This window comes from Gossypium hirsutum, chromosome A01 (genome assembly GCF_007990345.1).
Source record: "Gossypium hirsutum isolate 1008001.06 chromosome A01, Gossypium_hirsutum_v2.1, whole genome shotgun sequence".
Lineage (NCBI taxonomy): Eukaryota > Viridiplantae > Streptophyta > Magnoliopsida > Malvales > Malvaceae > Gossypium > Gossypium hirsutum.
In genome coordinates this window covers 69,879,683-69,900,195 of record NC_053424.1, presented here as the reverse complement: position 1 = coordinate 69,900,195, position 20,513 = coordinate 69,879,683, and positions in this window count along the sequence as shown.

The window sequence follows — 20,513 nt, the reverse complement described above, 5'->3', positions numbered from 1 at the left end:
TGGAGGTTCTTAACTATTATGGTTTATTTCTGTTAAAAGTAGAGCGCGATTTTCCAAAATGATATCTGTTTTCATAACATTACATTTTTGCAACATTGTTGAAAGGCTTCCACAACAAACATGTTTTTAAAAGTAAGGCTGGTTTAAAATGGTTAATAGATAATTAAATTGATTTTAGAATTAAACAAAGGGGCTTTTTCTCTTTCATGCGAGATTTATTAAAAAGATAAAGTTTTTCGAAAAAGCATTTTAATGTGACACGCCAGATTCAGTCATAACGTTAGGTCGAGTTTGAGGTGTTACAGTAAAAGTTCTTTGGCAACGACACGGGATAGAAGAAGCTACTTGTAACACCCTTTACCCATATTCGACGTCGGGATAGAGTATAAGGCATTACTAGACTTGAACGCAAATAAACATTCGAACCGAGATATGAATTTCCACCCAAATTTAAAACTTTTCAAAAACATTCATATTGTCCTTTAAACAAGCCTACGAGGCCCAAAACATGCATTAGCGGTAGTTCGGGACTAAATCGAGAACTTTAGAAATTTTTAGAACACTTAAAATTTTTTTCATCAAAACAGGGGTCACACGCCAGTGTGGCTTTAGGACATGCCCATGTGGATAGGCCGTGTGGTCACACACACCCGTGTGCCTAACCCGTGTAAGTCTCTGTTTATGATATCATCAACAAATTGAAGTCACATGGCCAAGTCACATGCTTGTGTGCTTAGGCAGTGTGGGCGATTTAATTTTCATAATTTTCATAAAATAGGTGTAGACTTCACACACCCTAGGCACATGCTTATCTCCCTGGGCGGTCGTGTCCTTCACACGGTTGAGAGACATAGCCGTGTCTCTGCCCGTGTGGACAAAAATAAGGCTATTTACCAAGCCATTTTGTCACCTTTAATTGCACCAATCTACATAATAACAAGTAAAACCAATCCAAGCATATTCATACAACCAATTTAGCCACAAACAAGATATCAATATATCATTTACCTGCAACCATCTACCACATTCAAAGATCACCTACTCATCAACTCAATCTATGCAAATTCTCACATCCATGAAAACATCATCATATGTATATATACTTAACCAATATTAGCCAATTTCAATGGCCACTTACAAAATGAATTATCAGCCATTATAAGCCAACACATTTGGCCAAATTGAATATGACACATAACAAAATGACCAAGTCCCTATACACGCCATAACTCAAAATAATGTAATCATAATTACCTAAAATGAAATTTTGATAGTGTCAATGGATCTTCGACCATCTTCGACCCTCAAGCTAGCTTGGCAACACTATAAGACAAAGGAAAAAGAAAGGGAGTAAGATTTAAAGCTTAGTAAGTTCCTATGCAAATAATAGGCATCATAAACACACTTTAACATAGATTTAACATAAAGTAAATTAACGTAAAAGTCATTGTGAATTCATTATCAAGCTTAGCATAAATGCATTTAAAATCTTAACATCATAACTTACTCGATCAACCAATTCGAGGTTTCATCACATATTGAACTCATTAAGCATGAGTTTTGTGTGCATACCTGTACCAACTTGTAACTCACCATAATCGTTCTCAACATACCATAGTCTTTGAAAACTTAAACATTGCCGTTAAGTTTCCTGTTGAACCACTTGGAATACTAAAGGATACTCGGGATATCTCACATACATAGTACCATACCAATGCCATATCCCAGATGTGGTCTTACATGGGATCTCATATCGATGCTAATAGCCCATCTATGGTCTTACATGAAATCTCATATCGATGCCATATCCCAGATATGGTTTTACACGTAATCTCAACTAACCTTAATGTCATGATATTTGTATCCTAACTATTCCTAAGGTTCAACGGGGATATTTCTCACTTGTCATCCATTGTCGATTTTATCCCAATAGTCAGTCATAAATCCATACAATATTAAAGTACTTAAAACATAAATAAACAATGCATTATTTACATATGAACTTACCTTGGTACCAAAAATAGGAGAAATGGATTTAATAGTCAAACACCTTATTCTTTCCCCGATCAAGGTCCGAACTTCGGTTTTATTGATCTATAATAGACAATTTATGTAACGCCCCAAATTTGGGCCTAAAAGTATTGGGTCTTGAGTATGGGTCCGTAAGGAGGTTGTATATAAGTATTTAATTGTGCAAGGAAATGACACAATTAAATGTCTTCTTTGGTGGTTAACGGCCCTGAGAAGTGTTGGAGAAATCTTGGGTTCAAATCTGGGCTTTAGCAAATATTTTGGTTTTTAGTGAATAAAACCCTGGGTGCTTGGATAAAGGCCTTTTAAATTGTTGTGGTAAATAAATGACACAAGGAAGCATGTGGTCTAGTGGTTGTGGCATCATTAAGGTTGCAAGGGAGCTTGGGTTCAAGTCTGGGCTCTTGCAATTTATTTTGGTTTTTCTTTTAAAGGAATCTGGACGTTAGCACATATGCCTTATAATTAATTGAGGATAAAATATGACACAAAAGGAGCCTGTGGTGGAATGGCAAGGTGGCGTGTTGTGTAACTGTGAGGTCTGAGGTTCAAGTCTTGGGCTGCGCTGTGGGGTATTTATTTTGCTATTTGAGTTGTGTAGGAGGCGGAGTTGGACTGGAACTTTGTGGTTGAAGTGGTCATAAGAATGAGGAATTTTCCTAATGGTTGAAAGTAATCCCATATCGGGAAGCTAACATGAGAATTGGTGAGAAGCTAGCTTTAAATAGAGCGAACCAGGTGAGTTAGGACGAAGACTCAATATAGGATGTGCCAAGGATTGGTGATCACTGGTTGTAGGCGGGATTATTTCATACCTGCTTAACCAAGGTTGGTGATCGTGGACTTCGGCGTGTTCTCGTAAACAGGTGTGTATTTCGCACTACTCTAGCTGTAAAACGGCAAATGCCGGAACACCGAAATGCCAGTCACACAACGATGGCAGCCAGACAAGCGTGCGAGCGCACGTGTGGGAGCTTTGACATGATGGTTGAGGCCATCATGAGTGCTCTCGTGGGCTTAGGTTGCTTTGGGCCATGATGGGTCGGGATTAGACTATGTGAATCTTATATCTGTAGGCTAGTATTACTGAAATCCCCCTGTAGGGTAGAATTACTGAAATACCATTGGTTTACAAAATTATTGAATACCCCTGGTTTACAAAATTACCAAAATACCCCTAGTTTGTAAAATTATTGAAATACCCTTGGTTTGTAAAATTACCGAAATACCCTCAATTGTGAAATTATCAAAATACCCTCGATTTGTAAAATTATTGGAATACCCCCGATTTGTGAAATTATCGAAACACCCCCGATTTGTAAAATTATCGAAATACCCTTGATTGTGAAATTACCGAAATACCCTTGATTTGTAAAATTACCGAAATACCCCCGATTTGTGAAATTACTAAAACACTCTTGATTTGTAAAATTATCGAAACACCCTCGATTTGTAAAATTACCGAAACACCCTCGATTTTTAAAATTATCGAAACCCTCGATTGTGAAATTACTAAAATACCCTCAATTTGTAAAATTATCAGAATACCCTCCCGATTTGTGAAATTATCTAAACACCCTCGATTTTTAAAATTACCGAAACACCCTCAATTTGTAAAATTATCGAAACACCCTCGATTTGTAAGATTACTGAAATACCCTCGATTTGTAAAATTACCAAAATACCTTCAATTTGTAAAATTACCAAAATACCCTCGATTTATAAAATTACCAAAACACCCCTGATTTGTAAAATTATCGAAATACCCTTATAGTGTAAAATTACCGAAATACCCTTGTAGTGTAAAATGACCAACATACCCCTATAGGGTAAAATGACTGTTTTGCCCTTGAGGGTAAATGACCGACTTAGACTTCGAATTTGACTGATTTCATTATGAATGGATGACTGCATTTTAATTGACTTGACTGTGGTTGTATGACTGATATGCTCTTAATATATGTTTAAAGGATTGTTACTGAGTAAGGCCATTTTGCATACACGTGTGATGATTGAGCATGACATACACGACATATTGCATGGGTTGGGGACTATAAAACGGAGGAAGAAATTAAGGATCGCATGGTTGCTTGACGACCGTGGATCCACCGATTAAGGATCACATGGTTGCTTGACGACTGTGGATCCACCGATGGCTTTTAAGCCCAATATATGATTATTGACGACTCTGTGTCAATCATATTTACCCGAGGCTGTGTGCCAACTATATTACCGTCGCTGATGGCTATGTGCCTAACATGATACAATTACCGATGGCTTAAAGCCAATTATTCTGATTATGGCTTTGCGCCAACCTACATATGGCTCTGTGCCAACCTGATTATGGCTGTGTGCCAAACGTATGTACCTGTGGCTATGTGCCTAAATACTTATTGATGACTCTATGTCGATCATATTTACCAAAGGCTGTGTGTCGATTATATTACTGTCACTGATGGCTATTAAGCCCAATATTGATTAGCAGCTTGCTGCAATGAAGGTAGTACCGCAACTGGGCTACCATTGGTGTGTATCGGTTGGGTGGGTCGATATTTATATCCCCATGTAATATGTATCGAGGGACGGAGTTGGTGTGTAGCGGTTGGATTATTGGGGTGGGTTGCACAGCATTGCATGTATGATATTATTGTGGTATTATTATGATGTAGGCTTCGACCCAACTGAGGCTAATATGAGCTAAGGCCCACAGGCCACCGTTTTGAATAAGGTTCAGGCCCAGACTATTACTGTATGTACTGTTACTGATTTTGAGAATGGGCTAGGCCCAATTAATTCTGATGAGGGTTGAGACCCGAGTGAAATTGTACTGGGCTTTGGCCCCCACACACATTGTTCTGTTACTGTAATGGGCCCTGGCCCAGACTGATTCTGAATTCTGTCGGTTTACTAACTATTTTAGTTTAGGAGGGGATTACACACTGAGTTTTCGTAAACTCACCCCGTTTATTAACTGTGCAGGTAATCCCCAGCGTTAGGTGGATCGGTGTCGCAGAGGGACTCGAAGACGACAACACAACTGCACATGTTTTTCTATTTCGTTTATTTAGTTAAACACTTTGGTTTTTTATTTGGGTTGTATTAAGGCCTCTTTATTTTCTTAACTTTTTATTTGGGGAATTTATTTAGTATGCTTAATATCTTTTAGAAGTAGGACGCGATTTTCCAAAACAATAATTGGTTTTTAAAATATCATGTTTCCGCAACTATTTAAAAATTAAGCTTTTGCAGCAAGTAAGGTTTTAAGGGAATTAACGTTTCACAAGTTTTAAAATGGCCAGAGGTTTTAAATAGTAATAAGGGTTTTCAATGAGAACATGGTTTTCGAAAAACACTTCAATGTGACACGCTAGATTCGGGCCTAACTTCTAGGCTAGGTTTGGGGTGTTACAATTTAGCTTACTTAATATTCACATTACTCAAATTATTCCAAACATCACTTTATGGCAAAATTACCTTTTTGCCCCTAAGGTTTCACACTTTTACAAATTAGTCCTTAGGCTCGTAAAATGAAATGTATTCAATTTCTTTGTTACCCACCCAAGCCTAGCCGAACCATATACATGCTCATATCAGCCCACATTTTTCATCAAACCGGATTGTTACTATCCATTTTACATCTTTTTACAGATAGGTCATTTTTAGGTATTTTCATGAAAAAATCACTTAGTAAAAGTTGTTTATTACACATCAAACTTTCATTTTCTACCATTAAACATAAAACACATGTATGTAACACATGGTTAAATTTTTAAACATGAACATAATGGTAGAAATACGTAAATCGGGTTATGAGAACTTCAAAAATGTAAAGATCATTAAAAACGGGGCTAGAGTGCACTTACTATCAAGCTTGAAAGTTGAAAAAACCCTAGTTATAGTGAGATTGAGGTTTTCAGCCAAGGTAGAAGAAGATGGACACAATTTTGACTTGATTTTTCCTTTTTATTCCTTTATTTACCAAATGACCAAAATGCCCTTTTTCCAAAGTTTAAAATTTTATCTCACCATGTCCATTTTTGTCCACTAACTTAACAAATGGTCTAATTATCATATAAGGACCTCTAATTTAAAATCTCATAACAATTGGACACCTTTAACATGTAGAAATCAACTTTGGCACTTTTTACGATTTACTCCTTTTGACTAAATTGAGTGCCCAAACGTCAAAATTTTTGAACGAAATTTTCACAAAATCATTCTATGAAACTGTAGACTCTAAAAATCTAATAAAATTAAATTTCCTATGTCAGATTTGTGGTCCCGAAACCACTATTCTGACTAGCCCCAAAATTAGGCTGTTACACTACCTGGGAACCGGAGGAAACAATGAGAAAGCTATTTGAACCTCTTTACTGGTAAGATTTTTGAGGACAAAAATTCTTTAAGGGGGAGAGTTGTAATAACCCATTTTCAATGAAATCAGAACAGTGGTTTCAAGACCACAAATCCGAGTTAGAAAGAAAATTTATTTTAATATTATTACATGGTCTGCATTATGATAGAAATGACGTATGAAAATTTTGATAAGAAAATTTTACCGATTTCATGTTTAATTATAGAAAGGACCAAATTGCATGAAATGCAAAAGTTGAATTCTAGTAGCTAAAATGATCAAATAGCTATGGAATTCAAAATTTGAGGTCCTTATATAACAATTAGACCATTAAATGTAGTTAGTAGATAAACATGCTTAGTCATCAATGGAAAATTAAATAAAGAAAAGGACTAAATTGGAAAGACGAAATAATAAAAGATGATATTTTAATTAAATAGAAAATATCATCATTTTATATCATCTTCCCCAAATTTTTCTATGGAAACCCTATCTAAGAGAGAGAATTTCAAGCAAGCTTAATTGAGTAAGTAATCATGTCCTGTTTTTAGTAATTTTTATATTTCCGAGATTGTAATAACCTAATCTATCTATTTTGGGGACCAATTTCCAAAGTATCAATGTATAAAATTTTTTCTATGGATGATTATGTTGAAAATTTGAAATTCATGGTAGAAAATGAGAGGTTGTTGATAGATAAACAACTTTTGTAAAGGAAATTTTCATGAAATTATGATTTAGGGACTAAATTGTAAAGGTGTAAAATTGATGGAAAAGTTTTGAATTTTATGAATTACATGGGCTGTAAATGTTATATGAAAAATTCAGCTAGGCTTGGAATAAGGATTTAATTGCATGAATTTCATTTTCTGAGCCTAGGGACGAAATTGGAATTAATTAAAACTATAGGGGCAAAATGATACTTTTGTCTAAGATGTAAGTTGGATTGAATTGAATATGAAATGTGTTAAATTGATGTTAAATTCACTTATATAGATTCGAAAAGATCAAATAAAGAGTTAGATCGAGGAAAAGAAAAAGTATCGGATTAGTAGACCTCCGTATACGAGCAAATGACGAGGTAAGTGAATTCATTTATATGTTTTAATTAAATGTTGTGTATATGTGAATTGTATAAATGCTATGAAAATATGAAATTGATCACATGTTCAATAATGTCTGATAAGTAATAAGTCCTGTCTGAATAAATGAAATTCGATGGATACAGATTTCCTGTATTGGTTGTGCTCCTTCATATGTTACAGACACACCATAGCTCTTACGAGCATCCTATTATAAGCCCTCTCAAGCTTCTTGTTACATGGTTCTTGTGAGCATCCCAATCGATATTGACCCTACCTGTGTTGTGGTCATACTGCAGCACTTTGTGAGCGTCCTGTTATATGATCAGTATGGATCCTGCATATAATACGGACATACTGCAGCTCTTTTTGAGCATCCTGATATAGGCTTTTTGTGAGCTTCCTGATATGACTTGCTTGAACTTCTTGTTATATGGTTCTTTGGAGCTCACTAAAATACTCTTCGGAGTTACCTATTAAGCGCAATGAGCTTTCTCTTTTAAACTCTTATGAGTTTCCTGTTATAGCCCGAATAAGTTTCCCGTTACATGGCTCATATGGGCTTCCTTTTATATGGCTTGAGAGAGTGCTTCCTAATTATGTTCACTAATGGGTACCCCTGAATATGAGTTGACGAGTTTTAGTTTTGTACACTTCGAGTGTACTATATGCGTATTCGTCGATATTTTAAATAAATTCAACGGGTAAAAATCTAACATGGTTAAACTAAGCTTAAGACGAATTGTCATAGAAATGCACATGTTAAACAAACATATGATATGAAAAGCATATGTTGATGAATGTTATTACATGATGAGCTTATCCTTGATTCTTGATGTTTATATATAATATCTAATTAACAAGTTTCTTGAGATTATATGTGTTTAGGCAAATTGCCAAATTTCTTTGGATAAATTTTGTATGCTTATCTTAAATATAAATGATTGGTAAGTTAATTTTCCGTTACATGAACTTACTAAGCATAATATGCTTACTCTGTTTTATAGTACTCGGAAGCTCGTAAAGGATGGAAGTGGGTTGAAGCAAGATCACAGTATTCTTCAGCTCATTTTGGTATAATTAGTAAAATTTCCCTTGGTATAATGGCATGCATAGGTTAAATTGACCAAATGATGACATATTAATTTTTGGTTGTAATTAGCCATTGGAATGACTAGTGATGGTATGTTTTGATGTATATGTGTATAAGACCATATTGTGTTGGTATGTGTTGTGTGCTTGAATTGATATACATATTAGGTATAAATATTCTTAAATAAATATTTCACCAATTTGGTAAGTTGGTCACTCGAAAATATGTGATGATATGCCATGCATAAAAATTGGTTTGCCTTGATTTAAATGTTTCGAATTGGTTTGGGAATGTGTTAAAATGTTAATGTAGGTGCAAGGCAAATTTTGGTGATAAATAAGGTTTGGAAATGGCCTTATTTTGTCCACACAGGCAAAGACACGGGTGTATGTCTCAGCCGTGTGTGACACACGATCATGCACACGGGCGTGTGGTTTGGTCGTGTGTCCCTTGCATCTTAAAGTTTGAGAAATAGAATGCTTCTAATAACTTACACAACCAGAGACACAGGCGTGTGTCTCAACCATGTGTGTCACATGGCCTAGCACATGGGCGTGTGACTTTGCCGTGTGACCTTTGCAAATAATTTTCAAAAATAAAATTGTCCATATGGCCTGGCACACGGGCGTGTGGCTGGCCGTCTGACTGAAGTCTGAGAGTTACACGGGTTGAGACACGTTCGTGTGCCTCACATTGAATGCCCACATAGCTTGGGACATAGGCATGTCACTTGGCCATGTGGCTCACAGGCTTGACCACACGGATGTGTGTCCCCTGTATTGCAAAAAATTTTGAGATTTTGTGAAAATTTCTCTGAGTTTCTCGATTTAGTCCCGACTTATTTCTAAAACATAAATTGGGTCTCGATGGCCCATTCAAGGGACATTATGATTGAATATGTTTGATTTCGGTTATGAATATTAAATGATATGTGTAAAATGTTTTTAAATCTGTAAACTCTAGTAATACTCCATAACCCTGTTCCGGTGATGGATATGGATTAGGGGTGTTACACGAAATGATAACCGGCATAAAGCTAAATGGGTATTAGTTGAGCATGAAATTAATCATACTCAACTGGGGTACAAGAGTGGAAAGACAATTGTACCAAAACATAAGAAAAGAAGAAAGAAATGGCAGAATGATCAAATGTTACTAAACAAGAATATGCTAATTGCCTTCAAAATTCAAGTGTGTCTTCAAGTCACAATTACAAGCCTATATATACACCTCTCAAAGAAGCAATTTCACATGATTTACTTTTAAAATCATGCTCAACAACCTACCACAAAATCCAATTTTTTTCTTCTAAATATAGGATTTTGCCAAAGTAAAAAATCTTATATTTTTTTATTAGCCAAAAATGGTCTTGCAATTTTCAATTTAGACCAATGTCTTTCTTTTTGTTCCAATTTAGCTTGATTTTTCTTGTTTTTGAACTTCAACATTCAAATTGCATCCTTAACAAAATTTAAAGCAAGAAATCACAAGCTTAGTACCATTTTGTTAAAAAATTGACCAAAAGTAGGTACATTAAGCACACAAATTAGATTGCTAATCATTTTAATGTTAAATCTAAATAGTAAATGGATACCAATGTTATCTTGCAAATCATTTTAATGCTATTATGTTAATTTTTAGGATTTCTATAATTCATATTAAGGAATTTGTTGCTATAACTTATTATTGTTGCTATTCATTACTAAACTTTAAGTCTATGATTTGATTTTGATATTTGTATGCAATCTTATGGTAATATCCTCTATAACTTACTATTGTTGCATCCTTTTTATGTATTGTGACTCTAATAATTTAATTCTTGAATATCTTACTAGTAATAATTACACAATGGAGGATTTATATGTCAAACCCAATATTGCAATTTAGATTAATAGTTCCATACTACATTTCAACTTTTAATTGTTGTACATTTATGGTATGCTCATACACTTCGCTAAAAATTACACATTTATGGTATGTTCATACACTTTGCTAAAATTTACACATTTATGTATGCAAATAAAATATTTGTTTATGTGCATTCTGTAAAGTGATAAATTTTATTTGCAACAAATGTATGTGATTTTAGCTTTGATTTTATTGTATTAAGCCTAACATTCTATATTTGGTTGCTTCAAAGATGACATTCTAGAGTTTTTCTAATTAACATTTATAACTACCTCCAGACTTATATCTAATTGTTATGAAGCACATAAGATATGTTATTGAAATTAATTGAATGAATTTTCTTATGAAAAGTTACCTACCTTTTCTCTAGTTCTCACTTTCTATATTAGTATTGTTAAATCACATGTTATAGTAAATCATAAGTTCACTAGTCCAAATGTATTAATTAATTGGTATGATTGGTTAGACCATCCCGAACAATAATGATGTGTAAAATGAGAATTTACATGGATATTTATTTAAAAAAATGAAAATTCTTCATTTTAAAGATTCTTAGGTGTTACTTGTTCTCAAGGAAGATTATTTATTAGAACCTCACAAGCAAAAGTTGAGGTTGTATCTCTTGAACTATTGAAAGAAATATGATATCATTTATCTAGCAGGTGGATATTTTGATATATTTTTGGTAGATATATCTACAAGATAATCATATGTGAATTATCAAATTGCAACTTGTCATTTGTGATATTACTTATTTAGTTATTAGTTTGAGAACAAAATGTTGGAGAAATTCAATTTATAAATAGTTTTGTTTCACAGGAAAAACTATCTTTTTCCTAAAACTCAAGCGAATATGTTATTTATAGCAATACATTATTTATTAAATTTGTACTTGTGTTTTGGAATAGACAGTATAAGATGTTTCCCAACTTTCAACCACTAAGATATTTTTGCTATTCTCAAACCTTTATTTTCTTAAACTATGAGCTCTAAGTCACGAACCAATGAACATAATGAAAACTTTCTATTGATACTCAATGAGAATATCAATAACTCTCAAAGGCTAGAAACTGAAAAGAAAAAAACTCTCTCAAAATTAGAATTTATTTGGAATAATAAATCTCACTGAATTTTGACAATATATCGTTGCTTAGTATTGTGTATTTCAACCTAGCCCATGATCTCTATTTATAAAGAGAAACATAAGAGTATTACTTGAATAAGAAGAAACAATAAAATAATATTTTAATAAAAACACAAGTCCTACTAGGATTGATAGGGGTGGACTATGGCACACTCTAGGAACCCTATATGTCACCCATCCCATATATATTAGGCCTTTAATGTGTACTAGGTACAATTATATGTTTCTCTTTGGACTTTTAAAGTAACATATATAATTTAACCATCCTAATACATAATTTTTTATTTCCTAAAATATATTTATTTATTTAATCAAAATAAATAAATTAATTTTCGTAATTAAATTATTTTCTCAACTCAACTCTAATTCCATTAAAGTCATGATGACTTTATCGTACTAAAATCTATGATTAATAAATTTATTTATCTTGATCAACAAAACTATGATGACTAATTAATTTAATTTCTACTTTGAACTTCAATTATTTAATTACAGTCAATTAAATAATAATTTGAAAAAATGAATTTAATCATTAAGTCATCTCTTGTTCATAGTGAGAAAACACATTTACTATGGATAGTGATACATGTAATCTATTTCTTGTTGGATTTAGTGCCCTAAGGGTAGTATATTCGTCTATATATCATTGTATATTTTTGAAAAAATTGGTTTAATAAAATTATCCAGAAATTACCCTTTGTATATTGTTCTTAATGGTTTTTGCATGCAAAGCAAAATGGAAGCAAAATTAGCTCATTGATTATTTAATGTTTAACTAATATTAAGTGGTATTATGTGGCCAGATCGTAATATGGAAAGACAATTTGTATTAATAGTTGAACTTAAACATGTCATTAGTCTAATCAGAAATGAAAAAACCGATTAAAAGACTAATATGTTGTCTATCAAGTCTAATTGGGGAGATGCTTTTTTTGGGTATTGGAGCGGATGACTCCTAAAAGATAAGAGACATAGATGTAACTGACTGGTCTGGCAGTACATAAGACAGGACCCAAGTAGAATAGATCCTGAATCCATTTGTGAATTTATTCACTTGTGACATTCATAGTGTGACATGCCTTAATCCTGAGTGGATAATGGATTATGTATGTGTGACTCGTATACTTTGATGTAACTAAAAGCCTGAGTTGAAATATATAATGAACCAAAACCCAGAACGTTGGGTATACAAGTTGTAGTATGTAACATCATTCACAATAGTGGAATCCATAACCCAAGAAATATGGAAATAATATACTCTCATTGACATTACATAATAGATGAAAAGTAAATGTGACCACGAGTTTATTGTCTTTGTGATGAATGACTGAATCACTATTTGTAGAAATTGACTTTTCATGAAAGAAGATGTAATTGTTGCCATAAGATAAAACAGGATCATATTAGGAGGACAAATTTATCCCAAAGAGATTAAAGATATCCTATGAGGGTGACATACTTATGAAAAAAATCATTGGATGAACACTGGTCGAGTAGTTTTCATAATAGTACGTAATTGGGGAGAGTTTAGTCATGATACTATAATGGAATTACTTCATGGCTAAATAAGTTTATAATTAATTAGCGGAAAGCTAGACCTTAATTATAAATCATTTGACCCCTAAATACATATGTCCAACCAGTCCTTCTGTTATCTCGTTGAAACTAGAAATGAATTATATGTTGAATCAAATGAATAAAAATGGATAGAAATGATGAAGTTAGAGAAATGAGTTACCTTCAGAAATGAATATGGTTTCTCACTAATTATGGGAATGACCTGAGAATTAATTTAACTTTTACGAATTATTTATATTCTACTAATACAACTAGAATTTCACTTCTTTTCCATATAAAGAGATCACATAGGTAAGGCTAAAACATACAAAAAGTTTTACACAACTTTGAGGTATTGTTATTCTACCCAAAAATAAGTTAGAATTTATTTCTAAGTATAAATTCTATTTTTCAGGAATAACAAATCTAGCGATTTGATTATGTGTTTGATTTTAAATTGTTTGAGCCTACGGTCGAGGCAGTTCATGGTTGAAGATAACGAAGAAGGCCATTTGGTTAAAAGCCGGGAGCGTTTAAGATCCGTCTCGCTCAAAGTACATGTACTATTTTGAGAAAAAATATTGCTATAAATGTCACAAGATGACTCGATCTTCAAAAAAAACTATTTTTTCGTAGTGCAAGAAAACTATTTTTGAACTAGATTTTTTTACAACAATTGCTATTAGAGCCAGGTTGTGCTATATTTATATATAAACTAAATTTGTTTGATAAGGTGTGACATTATTGTTTTTATTAGCATGTTTTAGGTTATGTATGTGAATGAATGTATTTTTATTATTTTATTGTTTACATGATAAAGTAATTTTGCCAAAGTTGTGATTCCTAGAAATTTGGTTGTAATTATATTATTATTTTTGAGATATGTAATTAGATCATGGATTATCATATTCATGTAGGAATTAATTAATTTATTTATATAATAATTTGTGTGAGCTGGAAAGATATATAAGTATTATGTAACTAATTTTTTCGACGAATCCAAGAGAACTGAGACACACCCAAGACTAATAGGAAACTTATATAAGTATTATGTAACTGAAAAAAGATAGATGGTGGTCCCACGATGGAGGTTGTAGGTGATGCCCACTGGTGGTGGTCGATGGCAACCTGGTGATGACCCAACAGTTGTGACAATAGCCTAATGATGGTGATGACAACAAAAGTTTGTGGTGGCAATAGCAGTTCGATAGTAGATCCCTTTGGTGTTTTTCAAGCCAGTTGTGGTTTTAGGGAAAAACCTAGAAATCAGGATATTTGGCTTTCAACCAGAAGACCTAAACTATGCTTTGGGTGAAATCATGGAACCTTTGGTTGGTTAGAGTCATTTAATTTTATGTTTTTCTCAGATAGTATGATGATATTTAAATTGATTACAAAGTATGTTCATGCATATGTATGATGAGCATTCCATATATGTTCATGCATATGTATGATAAGCATTCCATATAGTTTAGGAAAAGAATGCCACATATACTTGTATGCATTTATTAATCATTCATGATTGAAACCATACATAAAAACCTTGCATGTTTTTAAAATATTGAGTAGGAGAAGGTTCCTAAACAAGACCTACAGCCTCCATCAATCGTCTCTTGTGATGGCATGACAATTTAACTACCTCACGGTAGGATTGTCATGTGGATCTCATCGATGAGATTTCTTAAAATAAAGAATAATTATATTGTAATCGTATGCTAGTTGACTGACCACGTTGTAGGTATCATCATGCGATATAACAATAAGTTTTCTTTAGAGCGGATAATTAATCACAACATTTCACTCGGTAAGATTGTACCATGATGAATCATTTGTGGTACATAATGTGATAGGTGTTGAGTTGATGGTTATATACTCAAGATCTTCTAGTTAAGTAACATCCTAAGAAGCTATGTTTAAGTTAGAATAATGGCCAAATGTTAAACGATTATTAGTATGTGTGAACGCCTAATGAATTAGGTTCATGTGTTAATTGGATGGAAATCTATATTCTTACTAAATTAAGATTGCCTTACGGTAACTTAATTCAATGGGCATAGGAATTATCGTTGCAGTGACTTACAAATATTTCAAGGTTTAATGTCATGCATCATCTTAATGTGTAACACCCCGAACCCGAGACCGACACCGGAGTCGGACACGAGATGTTAACAAACTTTGAAAAATTTTTCCAGACACTGCCCAGTCTGAGTACTAGTCACTTCAAAAATCATATCTTGAGTTTCACAACTCGAAAATCAGTTTTGTGATTTTTCCCTGAAACTAGACTCATGTCCCCACCTATGTATTTTTTTATAGAATTTTTGGTCAGGCCAATTAGTACAGTTTATTAGTCAAAGTCTCCCATGTTACAGGGGTCGACTACACTGACCTTTTCCTATTACGACTTGGATATCTCTCTACACAGAGCTTCAATACTGATGCCGTTTGTTTCTATGGAAACTAGACTCAGAGAGGAATCCATACATATATGGTATGACTCCTAATTATCTCTGGTCAATTTATAGTGAATTTCCAAAGTCGGAACAGGGAATCCAGAAACTGTTCTGGCCCTGTTCCACAAGAACCTGAATATCTCTTACTGTACTGTTCATATGATTGTTTCGTTACTTTCATATGAAAGTAGATTCATCAAGGTTCGATTACATAATTTATTCACTATTTAATTCCACTCCTACGAATTCTTGTGATTTTTCCAATCCACACCACTGCTGCTGTCAGCCTCTGTTTTCAAAGTAAACCTTACCTATTTTCGGGGTTTCATGGACCAACTAGGGCCTTGTCATACATATGCCCACATATGATCATACTTAGCCATTCCAATGGCTGATCATTTGCTCAACACTTCCATTCCAACTATAGTTACATCATGAAACCATCTATACATTCATAAACACGAATGGTCTAATGCCATACTCCACTTCTACAAGCCATTTTCGCATGGCTGTACACTTATACATTTCATAAAGTACTCGAAAAACAACAATGGGTAGTCCTATACATGCCATATCAAAATTCAACCAAAATAGTACCCAAAAGAGCCTTTGATAGTGTGGGCGACTTCGACTTCAAGATCCCGAGTCCGATAGCTGGAGAACCAAAAATCTATAAAACAGAGGAGCAGTGTAACGAGTAAGCAATTTATGCTTAGTAAGTTTTGAGCAAGGAATTCCAGCATAAACAAAGAATAACACACATTTAGCTAAACGGAATATTTCACAATACGCAATTTACCGATATCAAACTTGCTTCACAACATTAACAACCCTTATGTACATACACAATAGACTAACTTAGCCGAAGGCCGGTAGCTCGTTTATCAACTGAGCAAACATTTATTTGTAAGGTATCGATTAAATTCAACACATACGTAACATATCCCCATATTGGGATGTTTTTCGAGTATTCGCTGGAATTTTACAGCAAGCTCATTCATTACCAAATCACGTACCTTCGGGATTTAACCGGATATAGCTCCTCGTTCAAATGCCTTCGGGACATAGCCCGGTTTTAGTAACTCACACAATGCCTTCGGGACATAACCCGGATTTAACAACTCGCACGAATGCCTTCGGGACTTAACCCGGATTTAATAACTCGCACGAATGCCTTCGGGACTTAACCCGGATTTAGTATCTCGCACAAAGGCCTTCGGGGCTTAACCCGGAATTTGTATCTCGCACAAATGCCTTCGGATCTTAGTCCGGATATATTCACTTAGCACAAAGCCTTCGGGACTTAGCCCGGACAGCATTCAATTAATCATGCACATCTAACAATAATTCATGGCACATTCATATTTCATTTTCATTTGCGAAACTCAAACACAAGGCACATATCGTCCTTGCACATTCGGCTCAATAGCCTCACATAGAGCATGATTTAATCACATCGTAATTTAAGCTCTCTTACTCAAGAACTTACCTCGGGTGTTGTCGAACGATTCCGCTAGCTATTCAACCACTTTTTCCTTCCCTTTATCGGATTTATTTCCCCTTTGCTCTTGAGCTTAGCCTTGGCTACATGCATGGCCGAATCTCTTCACCTTTCTTCTTCTTTCCTCCATAAAATTTTTGGCCAAGGATGAACCAAAGGATGAGAAAATTTTTCTTTGTTTTTCTTTCTAATTTAGGCTAAATGAAGGTGAGAAAAGGATGAACAAAGATCTTCTCCTCTCTTTTCTTTAGCTCACGGCAATGGGGGGGGGGAAAGAATCAACTACACACTCTTTTTTTTTGTGTAATCATCATACTCCTTTTCATTATTTAATTTCCATGCCTATTATTTTATTTTTTCCACCCATGATGCACCAACAAAACATGTCTATGACATGTCTTGGCCATCAAACTTGGTCTACCATGCTTCTCATGGCCGGCCACTACTAGTAGGGGGGGAATTTGACATGCAAGTCCCCCCTTTGTCCACATGCACTAATAGGTCCTCACACATTGACCTATCACATTTTAGAATTTTCTCACATAAGTCCTATTGACTAAATTCACATGAAATCAACCAAATTGAAGCTTGAAATTTTCACACATTCATAATTACATATTCTAGACAATAAGTATCACATTCAAACATTTCGGTGACTCGGTTTAGCGGTCCTGAAACTACTTCCCGACTAGGGTCAACTTTGGGCTGTCACAACTCTCCCCCACTTAAGAAATTTCCGTCCCCGAAAATCTTACCGGTAAATAGGTTTGGGTATCATTCTTTCATCGAGCTCTCGGTCTCCCAAGTAGCTTCCTCGATCCCGTGTTTGAGCCATAACACCTTTACTAGCGGAACTCTTTTGTTTCGCAACTCCTTCACTTCACGAGCTAGGATACGCATCGGTTCTTCTTCATAGCTCATGTCGACTTGAATTTCAACCTCTGATGGGCTAATTATATGCGATGGATCAGATCGATAGCGTCGAAGCATCGAAACATGAAAGACGTCATGAATCTTTTCAAGCTCCGGGGGCAAAATCAATCTATACGCAACCGGACCAACTCGTTCAGAGATTTCGTACGGCCCAATGAATCTTGGGCTCAACTTGCCCTTACGGCCGAACCTGAGTATCTTTTTCCAAGGTGAAACCTTAAGGAACACTTTGTCTCCCACCTGATACTCGATGTCTTTTCGTTTCAAATCTGCGTATGACTTCTGACGATCCGTGGCTACCTTCAGACTTTCACGGATTACCTTTACTTTCTGTTCAGCATCTTTAATCAAATCAACTCCGAAAATTTTACCTTCACCGAGCTCGGTCCAAAACAATGGTGTACGGCATTTACGACCGTACAAAGCCTCGTAAGGTGCCATCTTAATACTTGATTGAAAACTATTGTTGTAAGCGAATTCAATCAAAGGTAAATACCGTTCCCATGAACTACTGAACTCGAGGATGCAACATCTCAACATATCCTCAAGTATCTGAATTATCCGCTCGGATTGACCATCGGTTTGGGAGTGAAAAGCAGTGCTAAAATGCAGCTTGGTACCCAGAGCTTCTTGCAATTTCTTCCAAAATCGTGAGGTGAATCTCGGATCTCTATCCGACACGATAGAAACAGGTACCCCGTGTAATCTCACAATTTGATAAACGTACAATTCAGCTAGTTTATCCAATGAAAAATCCGTACGTACGGGGATGAAATGAGCCGACTTAGTCAGTCTATCAACAACAACCCATATCGCATCCTTCTTACTTGCTGACAAGGGCAGTCCGGACACAAAGTCCATTGTGACTCGATCCCATTTCCACTCGGGTATCATGATCAGCTGGAGTAATCCTGAAGGCACTTGATGTTCCGCTTTCACTTGTTGACATATTAAACATCTCGAAACAAAGTCGGAGATGTCCCGTTTCATACCATGCCACCAAAATTGACGTTTCAAATCGTTGTACATTTTCGTACTCCCCAGGTGAATTGACATTCGGCTACAATGGGCTTCGTTCAGAATCATCGAAATGAGTTCCGAATTCCTTGGAACACACAAACGATTTCTGAACCTCAAACAATCATCATCATCAATTTGAAACTCCGATTCCTCGTTCGGAAAACACTTAGCCAGTTTTGCAACCAATTCATCATCGACTTTCTGAGCTTCACGAATTTGGTGAGTCAATAATGGTTTAGCTTTTAATTCAGCTACTAACACATTGTCTGGTAGAACAGACAAATGCACGTTCATCGCTCGTAAAGCAAACAATGACTTCCGGCTTAAAGCGTCCGCAACCACGTTAGCCTTTCCCGGGTGGTAATCAAAGACAAGCTCGTAATCTTTCAACAACTCAAGCCAACGTCTTTGTCGCAGATTCAAGTCTCGTTGAGTCATCAAATATTTGAGACTTTTGTGATCCGAAAATACATGGCACTTCTCACCAAACAGATAATGTCGCCATATTTTTAAAGCAAACACGATGGCAGCTAGTTCGAGATCATGGGTCGGATAATTCCTCTCGTGTGGCTTCAATTGTCTCGACGCATAGGCCACGACTCGACCTTCTTGCATCAATACGCAACCCAACCCAAGTAGGGATGCGTCACTATAAATGACAAACTCTTTACCTGATTCGGGTTGCACCAAAATTGGAGTTTTAGTCAAATGAGTTTTCAGTTGGTCGAAACTTTTCTGACATTTCTCCGTCCACTCGAACTTAACATCCTTTTGAAGTAGCTTCGTCATTGGCGTGGCTATCATTGAGAAACCTTTCACAAATCATCGGTAATAACCGGCGAGCCCCAAAAAGCTCCGATCTCAAATCTATTTTTGAGAACACTGAGGCTCCCTTCAGTTGGTCGAACAAATCATCGATGCGCGGCAACGGATATTTGTTCTTTATCGTCACTTTATTCAGCTGACGATAGTCAATGCACAACCTCATGGTTCCGTCCTTCTTTTTCACGAACAATACTGGTGCACCCCAAGGTGAGAAACTTGGTCGAGCGAAACCTCTATCCGTCAGTTCTTGCAACTGAGCTTTCAACTCCTTTAACTCGGTTGGTGCCATACGATACGGAGCTATCGAAATCGGCGTAGTCCCAGGTACAAGCTCAATACCAAACTCTACCTCCCGAACAGGTGGTAAGCCCGGTAATTCTTCCGGAAAAACATCCGGGTATTCACAAACCAACGGCACAGATTCGGGTTTCTTTTCTAATTCTTTGTCATCAAGTACATACGCAAGGTATGCTTCGCACCCTTTTCTTACATATTTCTGTGCCAACATTGCTGATATTACAGCTGGCATCCCCTCCAAGTCCGCAGACTCAATTCGGACTACTTCGTTATTTGCGCACCTCAAATCAATAGTCTTGCTCTTGCAATTCACAA